At 44.6% G+C, this 11,775-nt stretch overlaps 2 long non-coding RNA genes across 2 annotated transcripts; both read right to left on the reverse strand.

Annotated features, from left to right (window-relative positions):
- Nucleotides 1–1,416: 1,416 nt before the first annotated feature.
- On the reverse strand, nt 1,417–2,202 carry LOC309713441. The gene is made up of 3 exons (XR_014278584.1): nt 2,095–2,202; nt 1,963–2,021; nt 1,417–1,635 (listed from the first exon to the last, which is right to left on the reverse strand). It is a non-coding gene; the product is annotated as an uncharacterized lncRNA (long non-coding RNA).
- Nucleotides 2,203–8,867: 6,665 nt separating this feature from the next.
- On the reverse strand, nt 8,868–9,739 carry LOC309713440. The gene is made up of 3 exons (XR_014278583.1): nt 9,604–9,739; nt 9,472–9,530; nt 8,868–9,144 (listed from the first exon to the last, which is right to left on the reverse strand). It is a non-coding gene; the product is annotated as an uncharacterized lncRNA (long non-coding RNA).
- Nucleotides 9,740–11,775: the final 2,036 nt, after the last annotated feature.

Below are 11,775 nucleotides of genomic sequence, written 5' to 3' on the forward strand. Positions count from 1 at the left end.
GGGGAATCGAACCCCGGTCTTCCGCGTGACAGGCGGAGATACTGTCCACTATACTAACGAGGACCTCTGAAGCACTGCAATGGTCACGTCAAGCTGCGATTCGCAGCAGGTATGACAGGTAAAATTTGGCTGGCCGTGTAGAAATCCCCATCGGTTTACCAGGAACTACACTTTTATGCCTGTTTGACACAGATCTTTTGTGTGCTTCAGGCAGGGTTCCATGGTGTAATGGTTAGCACTCTGGACTCTGAATCCAGCGATCTGAGTTCAAGTCTCAGTGGAACCTCATTTGGCTTTCTAGCACTTTGCTCCACAGGTACATTAGCATTAGCACACGCTAGCATAAGAATCTAGTCAGTTGAAGAGCAAGTTAGTGGCCCAGTCAGTTCCACTCCTCTTGTGTTGGCTGATCTCATCTGCACATGGTCTTCATGCTGCACCAAACCTCGCTCATGCTCTTCTGCTGCACTTTCCACTTCAGCTTCCTGCTGTATCGTTCATTAGCCACCTTGACTCAAGTCAACTTTTCCTCTTGCACTCTTCCCACTTCCAATCCCTTTGCCACCTCTGAAGGCCCCGATCTTCTTCTTGACAAGCTCTTTGATGTCCTTTGTTTGGCTAGCACACAACCTACAGAAGACAAAACCAAGAGACTTAATTCTCAATAGGGATGCAAGTAAAACAGAGAAAATGCTGGACAAGCAGAGTTGTCTAAAGAGTGAATATCAATTCCCTTGTAACCAAAGAAGGAAAAGACCCATGTTTCCGCCCGGTTTCGGACCGGGGACCTTTCGCGTGTGAGGCGAACGTGATAACCACTACACTACGGAAACCCCGAAAGACAGCTTGTTTGGCTTTCCAATGTGTCTCACTGAGTAATCTCGCACTCTGACAAATTTGGTGACATGTTCCTATCATGGCCTTGAAGTAAAAGGAGCCATGGAGAAGAGACAGACGCACTCTAGCAAGGAGTCTGAACTGTAGTCTCCATGTTAGGCTCACTTAAACTTTGGACATTTAGGAGTTCACTAAAGCAAGTGTAACACTGATGTAGCGCTAATGAGTTAATACAGGCTAGGGATTGAGTGTGATTTTGTGGTTATTATTAATCAGAAGATTTAGGAATGCTACTGGAGCTGATGGGCAGTAATTAAATACACACAACACAAAATGCTTTTGCAGGTACCATGTATTTAACCGAAAGCAAAGAAAATTAAGAAAAGAAAATGAAAGCTTAAATAATCATTCCTGCTGTAGCTATTTAATTAATAGAAGAACCCAGTGGGGGTGCACAAAAACAACTAAGCAAATTCTTCCGGCTTATACCAAGCAATAAAGATTCTCAAAAAAAGTTCCCCATAAATAACACATGTTAACATCGAAAACACTGATCCACACTGAATTCCATGAGTTTTATCTGAATATCCATGAGCAATGTCCAAGCGCTATTGTCCATAAACGGGGGAACTGGTGTGTATGATTGTGGAAATCAGTGTATTCGGAAATTACGGGACAGAGCGTCGCCTTTGATAGCTTCCTACCAGTCCAGTGGAAGCTTCAATGCAGAATGAGTCCTGCTCCTAGCCGTTCATTGGCTCGCCATCCTTTTCCATACCCAAAAAAGGTTCACCTGGCCTGCATTAAATAAACAAGGCCAATAAGAAATCACAAGAACAACATACAAAAATGTCAGCCAATTAAGCTAAATACATTAAGTTATTCTTGTTCCTGTGTACACAATTTATAAAAATAAACAATATATTGGTTAAATATAATATTTCTAACCAATAAGGATTTAACTGAAAACATTTCAACTGCTACATACATACATACTATGTAGCTCCACAACATTTGTTATTCAACAACTATCAGTCAAATCAAAATCAAATTGTTTGGACCGGCAGCAGCCGATTAGGGTCAGCTGGTAGCAATACAAACAGTCAATTAAAAGTTCAAACTCACCAATTCCATTCTGTTCAGTGCACAACAACATTATGGCTCTGGCTCACAGTAATCAGCATCTAAGTTGCATAAGTTAGTTGGTGTTAAGAAAATGCATTAAAACGGGAAAAGCAAATGTTTGCCAATACACACCTGCAACAGCTCTGTCACCTGGCTTGCCTCCACGCATCTGACGGGAGGAAGCCGGGACAGGCTTACTATGACCTACATGCCATTCGATTGGCTGAGCAAAGTCATGTGGTTGGAGTCATGCATTTGTGATGCATTCAATGGCAGGAAATAAGTGCAGGAAATTACTCTGGGTTACACCCTCCCCCCTTGAATACATGCACGTCCCGTTGCATGACAACACTACACAATATGTACGACTGAAGGGTTAGAATTGGTGGTTGCGGTGGTCAAAGCATCTGACAGACTATGTAACAGAGACTGAACAACTGATATCAATGGATTGCCTAAGCGGGCATACTGAAGTCGCCTAGGTGGTGATCTGTGACGCGTTGACCGCCTCAGAGGGGGGTCAATAACCGAATCTGAGCAATTAAGAGTTGGTAATGTCACAGGACTAGGCTCGGCCGCTAAGTTGTCAGAGACTCCAGGATCGGACAAGTCTGTAGACACGGTTTCAAGAATGGGTTCGGGTAAGATTTCAAGCAAATCTTCCCCCGATGTCTCATCAGCGTCAAACTCCAATGGGTCTTCCCTCTGGGATCCTGACAGAGCTTCTCCAGCTGATTCCATTTCAGGTGTAGATGTTGGAGGAAGTCTTTCCTCCTCACCACTGGGAAAAGACTGTAGGGGGTTGAGAGACTTCTCCACTCTAAACTCCATTGGGAGCGGGGCAAGGTGGACAAAGGTCGGTTCAAATACATTCTCTTCAACATAGTACTCAGGAGATTCCTGTTGTTTCTTGGCCTGTTGACGAGTTAAAGAGGGTGTGATTGGAATAGTCTCATCTGATGGTCCTGACTCTGTTGCAGGAAGAAACCCACACGGAAGAAGGAGATCTCTGTGCAATGTGCGAATTGGGCCGTCTTTGCATTCTGGTTTTACAGTGTAGACGGGGAGATCTTTGGCACATTTCAGCACTACAAAGACATCTGGTTCCCATTTGTCAGCAAGTTTATGTTTGCCCCTCAGCCTCATGTTCCGTACCAAAACTCTGCTTCCAACTTCTAGCTTGGACGGTATAATACGTTGGTCAAATCGAGTCTTGTTCCTCTCAGCGTTCTTTGCAGCATTCTTTGAAGATAGCAGATAACTTTCTTTCAACCTAGCTTTTAAGTCTTGTACATACTGTGAATGTGTCTGTTGTTCTTTCTCACGTACAGGAAGATTAAAAGCGAGGTCAATGGGGAGACGAGGACAACGTCCAGACATTAGTTCGTATGGGGTGTAGCCAGTGACTTCATTTTTGGTACAGTTGTAGGCATGGACAAGTGGTTTCACAAACTGTTTCCATTTGGATTTCTGTTTGAATTCAAGAGTTCCCAACATGGCCAGTAGAGTGCGATTAAACCTCTCTACTGGGTTTCCTCTTGGATGGTACGGTGTTGTGTGACACTTTTGGACTCCCAACAGGGCGCATAACTCCTTTATCAATTTCGACTCAAAGTCTGGCCCTTGATCTGTATGGAGTCTTTCTGGAATTCCATAATAAACAATGAAGTTTTCCCAAAGACAGTTAGCCACAGTTTTTGCCTTTTGGTTTGGTGTTGGAATGGCAAGGGCATATTTGGTAAAATGATCTGTCAGTACCAGGATGTCTTTGGTGTTGCTAGTATCGGGCTCGAGACTGAGGAAATCCATACAAATGAGTTCAAGCGGACGTGATGTCCGAATGTTAACCAGAGGAGCAGCTCTCTCCGGCAAGCTTTTCCGGCGAATACACCGGCCACAGGTTTTTATTTTATTTTCCACATCCACTGCCATTCTTGGCCAATAGAACCGAGTCCTGGCAAGGTCAAGGGTCCGTTCCACTCCCAGGTGGCCCATATCATTGTGGAGGCTGTGGAGAACAGTTTGCCGCAGTTCTGTCGGAAGGACCAGTTGGTATGATGGTTGTTCATTTTCATATCTTATCCTATAGAGGATACCATCAATCAGCTCCAATTTGTTCAGTTCGCGAAGGAGAAGAGGAATTTCAGGAAGCTCTTTCCTGGCTGTCAGAGGAACTTTTTCTCCTGACTCCAACTGGTGAATAACCTCCTGAAGAGTTGGATCAGTTCTCTGTTTTTCATAAAGCTCAGAATGGGATATGGTGGAAATAACAGGAAGTCCATGTGAATCTTCTGAGTAATTCTCAGGAAGCACTGCTGTGTTGATGGACAGGGATTCAACCAAACTATTCTCAGCTTGGGTCCTGACAACACCACTTTGGCAAATCGCATCGACAACTTCAGCTGATATTTCACCATCACTGCTGCTTGAGAGATGTTGTTGAGTAAACTGATTAATTAGCTCCTCATCTTTTTGAGCAGGTTCCCCAGAGGAAGTACCATCATGGGGCAGACGGGAAAGTGCATCTGCATCCAGGTTTTGCTTGCCTGCTCGATACTGTATCTTGAACGAGAATGTAGAAAGAGCAGCCAGCCAACGATGGCCGGTAGCATCCAACTTTGCTGATGTCAAGATATAGGTAAGTGGGTTGTTATCCGTGACTACTGTAAAGCTTGCTCCGTACAAGTAATCATGAAATTTTTCTGTCACGCTCCACTTCAGTGCCAAGAATTCAAGCTTGTGAGCTGGGTAACGACTTTCACTGGATGACAACCCCCTACTAGCATAGGCTATCACCCTAAGTCTCCCCTCTTGCTCTTGGTAAAGGGCAGCGCCCAATCCGTTGGTGCTGGCATCTGTGTGGAGAATGTAAGGCAGTGCCGGATCAGCAAAACCTAGAACTGGTGCAGTGGTAAGTTTGTCAATGAGGGTATCAAAAGCCAACTGACATTCAGGACTCCACCTGGAACCAAAGGAGTGCTTGGGATCAAACTGTGAGCTCTTAGAAGTCTCATTTTTGGAGCTTTTGTGTGTGGATGGATATCCACGTGTGAGGTTGTTGAGTGGCTTGGCAATCATGGCATATCCCTTAATAAAACGCCTATAGTAGCCAGCGAATCCCAGAAAAGACTTCAAGGTCTTCAGGTTGGTTGGAATTGGCCAGGATTTCAAGGTGGCAACCTTTTCTGGGTCTGTCTCAACACCATTTTCTGAAACAATGTGGCCCAAGTATCGGACGGATGTCTGAAAGAATTTGCATTTTTCTGGAGAAAGTTTTAACCCAAATTCTCTCAAGCGATTCAACACCCTCAGCAAACGGTCTTCGTGCTCCTCAAGAGTGTTGGAGAATATGATCAAATCATCCAAAAACACGAGGACCTCTTTCAAGTGCAAGTCTCCCATGCACTTCTCCATGAGTCTTTGGAACGTTGAAGGTGCATTAGTAACTCCTTGAGGCATTCGGTTGAACTCCCAAAACCCAATTGGCGTTACAAAAGCGGTTTTGGCTTTATCAGCTTCATCCATCTCTATCTGATAATAACCAGATTTGAGATCAAGCACAGAGAACCATTTCGATCCAGTGAGTGCTGTAAACGATTCCTCCAAGTTGGGCAATGCGTACACATCCTTGATCGTTTGCAGGTTGAGTTTGCGGTAGTCAATACATAGTCGAATGTCTCCATTTTTCTTCTTGACAACCACTATTGGTGATGAAAATGATGACTCCGACTCCCTGATAACACCAGTATCTAGAAGCTCTCGAAGATGTTTACGAACAGCTTCTATGTCCTGGGGATGAATAGGTCTTGCTTTGTGTTTAAAAGGGGTATTGTCATGGAGCTTGATGTGATGCTTCACTTCCTTAGTGCAACCAAAATCCAAGTCATGATGTGAAAAAACTTCAGACATGGCATTTAGTTTTGTTGTGATCCGTTCTCTCCATTCTGCTGGTATTGGTGACTCGCCAAATTTGAAAGTGAGTGGTGTTGACACCATCTCCCGATCTGGGGGGTTGGTCACACTGTGCTCAGAGACTATGCAGTCATAGGCTCCCAGCTCTGCAATGACACTCAAAGCTGGTATATAGATGTCTTGCTCTGTTCTGTTTGACACAACAACTGGAACCTGAGTATGTGTACCACCTTTAAGAGCGACTAGACAATTACTGACACACAAACCACCCGGCAGGCCTGAACCCGGGTGCTGAATGACAACACATTGACTAGCTGGGCTGAGAAGCTTGGCAGAACCCTCGACCACAACTGTGCAGCCAGCTGGAATTAGCACAGGAGATTTACTAAGGGTCGTCACAACACCAAGATGATCATTCCAATTCTGTTGGTATGTCACTTGGAGAGTTTGCAGAACTGCTCTGTACCCGTAAGAGGTAGGCTGGAATGATGAACAGTTACTAGAAGAGAATTGTTCATAAAGAATTTCAAGTGTATTCATGCCAACAAGTACTGAGGTTGGATAATCAGGTCTCACATCAGGAACAACAAGTGCAAGCGTTTGAACTGGGAAGTCACTCCCAAGAAAGTCTTTTGGAAATGTCATGGCAACCTCAACATACCCAAGGTATGGAACACATTGACCAGCAGCCCCCTCCACATGAAGAAGCTCATTCAATGGGTGGACTGGCTGATCGGAGAGATGCTCATTATAGAATGAAACTGGAATTGTGGTAACCTGGGAACCAGTATCCAGTAGACACGGGCAGTTGCAACCTGCAATGTTGACTTCTGCTGTACATCTGGATCCAACTAATCCTGGTGGTAATCTAGTGTGGATCTTTGTCTGCGACTTTGCACACTTGGCATGCTTTTTGTTCTCAGCGGGACAAGGTTGGTCCAGCTCAGCTCCCGTTTGCCCCTCAACAGGAACTGGAACTAGTTTAAATCCTCAGAAGCAGAGGACTTTCGCTTCTGCCACTTTTGTTTGCTGTCAAATTGCTTCCGCTTGGCACTTACCAATGCTGAATTGGGTGCATTTTCACATTGTGGCTTAATGTGACCATCTTCTCCACAGCGGAAGCAAAACCCTGGTTTAGGGCTGGAGACGCTAGGTTTTGGATTCTTACCAACCTTCTTTGGCCCATAGAGCTTTGGAGCTGGGCAGGCAGCAACCGGTGGTTTGACATTACACTGCTGTGCTGTCAAAGCTGAAAGCTGCTGTTGTATAGCTGCCATCTGTTGTGAGAGCCGTTTAGTCAGAGTGGTTAGCGCAGCACAGAGGTTAGTTTCTTCTCCAGTATTGGCAAACTGGGCATTAGTGGTGGCTTTCTGTTTTGTTGGTCCCAAATGCTGTTTCATCCTTAATGTCTTTGCTGCCTCTCTGTCCTCTTCAGTTCGAAGGAGTAATAGAAGCTCAGTAAATTTGGGGGGGTTGTGCTTCTTTTGCTTAAGTTGGAGTTCCGATATTAAATTGTTATCCCAACATCCCCTGCAGAATTGATTCAACAGTCGGTTGTCTATGTCTTTCTCTAAAACACCCCCTCTTTTTGCTGCATGCTGTAATACCACCTGCAGACGTTGCAAATAGGCCGAAGGCTTTTCTCCGCTGTCCTGGAAGGTGTCCATGAACTTGGCGTATAACTCATCTCCATCTTGCACAGTGCCATAGGCTGAGTCAAGTTGTTTCATATAGACCTCTGGTGGTGTGTCAAGGCTGAGATGTTTTACCATATTACAGGCAGGAGGCAGTAGACTGTCACGAATCAGTCTGGTGCGCTGCAGATCAGATATAGATGGATCTTTCAGGGCTAATTCGACCCCTGACCGCCATATATCATAATCTGTCTCTTGAATTGGCCTGGGCACTTTACCAGAAAACGCTCTCAGTCGATGGAATGCATGCAGCGAGCTGTCCCCACTCCGAACAACGTGTTCCACAACATAGCGTTGTACTTCAGGAGGGTTGAGATCAGCCGCTGGAATGGAGGCAGAATGCCTCTCTCTGCCGTGCGCTTCAGCACTACTGGCAACAGAAGGGGACTTAGATGGAAGAGGGGCTGGTAGTGAAGAAGGAAAGACTGAATCGGGAGGGTTTGAATCTTCTAGTTCTGGTTTTGCAACCACTGGAGTCTCTGGGTTGAGCTCTGCAAGGGACCGGCGTATCTGGGTCATCCCCTCACTGAGGACTTCTGCATAATCCCTCCCAGATAATTTGGCTATTCTTTTTAAGTCTGCCAAGTAAGTATTTGTCTTGGAACCACTAACTTTTGATGCATAAACTTCAGATAGACTTTCAATATGGAGTTTGTCACCTGAATCTGACATAGATGTGTGCGGTAGCAACTGAGACAACCGCGTTAAAGATAAACCCGAAGCGTACTCAGCGACAAGCATGTCATTAAATTCAGATTCTGGTGAATCTATAGTAACCTTGCGAGCTATGTCACCATACTGTTCAAGGAAATGTACAACTTCATTAACTGAGTGCTCAGTTACTCCGTCAACTAAAACCGCATTTGGGATCTTAATGGCAAGTGTCTCAAAAACTTCCATTATGGGGAAAAATGAATTGGTGAGTTTGAATATATATTAATTACTAACCAAATCAGCTCCTGGCTGGCTCGCCAAAAAATGTAACACTGATGTAGCGCTAATGAGTTAATACAGGCTAGGGATTGAGTGTGATTTTGTGGTTATTATTAATCAGAAGATTTAGGAATGCTACTGGAGCTGATGGGCAGTAATTAAATACACACAACACAAAATGCTTTTGCAGGTACCATGTATTTAACCGAAAGCAAAGAAAATTAAGAAAAGAAAATGAAAGCTTAAATAATCATTCCTGCTGTAGCTATTTAATTAATAGAAGAACCCAGTGGGGGTGCACAAAAACAACTAAGCAAATTCTTCCGGCTTATACCAAGCAATAAAGATTCTCAAAAAAAGTTCCCCATAAATAACACATGTTAACATCGAAAACACTGATCCACACTGAAGTCCATGAGTTTTATCTGAATATCCATGAGCAATGTCCAAGCGCTATTGTCCATAAACGGGGGAACTGGTGTGTATGATTGTGGAAATCAGTGTATTCGGAAATTACGGGACAGAGCGTCGCCTTTGATAGCTTCCTACCAGTCCAGTGGAAGCTTCAATGCAGAATGAGTCCTGCTCCTAGCCGTTCATTGGCTCGCCATCCTTTTCCATACCCAAAAAAGGTTCACCTGGCCTGCATTAAATAAACAAGGCCAATAAGAAATCACAAGAACAACATACAAAAATGTCAGCCAATTAAGCTAAATACATTAAGTTATTCTTGTTCCTGTGTACACAATTTATAAAAATAAACAATATATTGGTTAAATATAATATTTCTAACCAATAAGGATTTAACTGAAAACATTTCAACTGCTACATACATACATACTATGTAGCTCCACAACATTTGTTATTCAACAACTATCAGTCAAATCAAAATCAAATTGTTTGGACCGGCAGCAGCCGATTAGGGTCAGCTGGTAGCAATACAAACAGTCAATTAAAAGTTCAAACTCACCAATTCCATTCTGTTCAGTGCACAACAACATTATGGCTCTGGCTCACAGTAATCAGCATCTAAGTTGCATAAGTTAGTTGGTGTTAAGAAAATGCATTAAAACGGGAAAAGCAAATGTTTGCCAATACACACCTGCAACAGCTCTGTCACCTGGCTTGCCTCCACGCATCTGACGGGAGGAAGCCGGGACAGGCTTACTATGACCTACATGCCATTCGATTGGCTGAGCAAAGTCATGTGGTTGGAGTCATGCATTTGTGATGCATTCAATGGCAGGAAATAAGTGCAGGAAATTACTCTGGGTTACACAAGCACAGCTCAACATATGCTGCCCTAAGAACCCCAGAACCTCTGGCAGCAGAACTGTTGCCTAAAGCGCCCATTTGTTTCATTGCCTTGGGCATTGGCTGAAAATAGGCCCAAGTCCTGTGCAGGCCACCTAGAGCCAGTCATTTCCAAGAGCTTAGTCTGTGCCTCCATCTTCAGGAAATATAGCGACTGGAGATTTGTTGATTTGTGTGAAGTCTGTGGAGTTTGCAGAAATTTGGGCCATAGACAACTCTTTAGCAAGACGAGCATCCAAAGGTTACAGATGTCAGAGACCTGTACCAGATTTGAGTACTTTCTCTTGTCTGTGTCCCAAACAGCAGTAGAACCCCACAAGTTCAAGCAGTGCCTGCAGTCAGACACTTTTATATCAGGACGCATAAGCAAAGACGCATGCTTCCGCCCGGTTTCGGACCGGGGACCTTTCGCGTGTAAGGCGAACATGATAACCACTACACTACGGAAACTGAGCTTGCGTACCCCGTAGTAATTAAAGGAGCATTTCAATGCTTTCTTACATTTGTGGACTTTTATGACAGATCATGTAGGACTATTGAGAAGGAGGGAACTCCCATTTGTGTCATTCTTCAAGCACTCCCCCACTTATGGCTGTATTGACAATGCAAATTGTGATCTCAAGATTGCATCTCTTGTCATGGGAGCTGATCTTCTGGTTGACAAGCTCTTTGATGTCCTTTGTTTGGCTAGCACACAATCTACAGAAGACAAGACCAAGAAACTTATTTGTCAGTAGGGACGCACGTAAAACAGAGAAAATGCTGCACAAGCAGTGTTCTCTTGGACTAGCATCTCTTCTGATGGGAGCTCTTTCTGAGAAGACCTTTTCGACTTGTGAGCGCACAGGTGGAATTCATGTTTCTTCAAGCCCATTATAGGACTAGATTATTAGATTGACTAGGATCTGGTGTGCGATTAAGGTGTGTGTGGTCATTGCAGGTAAAAGGCAGAACAGAGAAGGAAACTGCTCACTCCCCGTCGGGGAATCGAACCCCGGTCTTCCGCGTGACAGGCGGAGATACTGTCCACTATACTAACGAGGACCTCTGAAGCACTGCAATGGTCACGTCAAGCTGCGATTCGCAGCAGGTATGACAGGTAAAATTTGGCTGGCCGTGTAGAAATCCCCATCGGTTTACCAGGAACTACACTTTTATGCCTGTTTGACACAGATCTTTTGTGTGCTTCAGGCAGGGTTCCATGGTGTAATGGTTAGCACTCTGGACTCTGAATCCAGCGATCTGAGTTCAAGTCTCAGTGGAACCTCATTTGGCTTTCTAGCACTTTGCTCCACAGGTACATTAGCATTAGCACACGCTAGCATAAGAATCTAGTCAGTTGAAGAGCAAGTTAGTGGCCCAGTCAGTTCCACTCCTCTTGTGTTGGCTGATCTCATCTGCACATGGTCTTCATTCTGCACCAAACCTCGCTCATGCTCTTCTGCTGCACTTTCCACTTCAGCTTCCTGCTGTATCGTTCATTAGCCACCTTGACTCAAGTCAACTTTTCCTCTTGCACTCTTCCCACTTCCAATCCCTTTGCCACCTCTGAAGGCCCCGATCTTCTTCTTGACAAGCTCTTTGATGTCCTTTGTTTGGCTAGCACACAACCTACAGAAGACAAAACCAAGAGACTTAATTCTCAATAGGGATGCAAGTAAAACAGAGAAAATGCTGGACAAGCAGAGTTGTCTAAAGAGTGAATATCAATTCCCTTGTAACCAAAGAAGGAAAAGACCCATGTTTCCGCCCGGTTTCGGACCGGGGACCTTTCGCGTGTGAGGCGAACGTGATAACCACTACACTACGGAAACCCCGAAAGACAGCTTGTTTGGCTTTCCAATGTGTCTCACTGAGTAATCTCGCACTCTGACAAATTTGGTGACATGTTCCTATCATGGCCTTGAAGTAAAAGGAGCCATGGAGAAGAGACAGACGCACTCTAGCAAGGAGTCTGAAC

This window comes from Aulonocara stuartgranti (assembly GCF_965226115.1).
Source record: "Aulonocara stuartgranti genome assembly, chromosome: 8".
Classification (NCBI taxonomy): Eukaryota; Metazoa; Chordata; class Actinopteri; order Cichliformes; family Cichlidae; genus Aulonocara; species Aulonocara stuartgranti.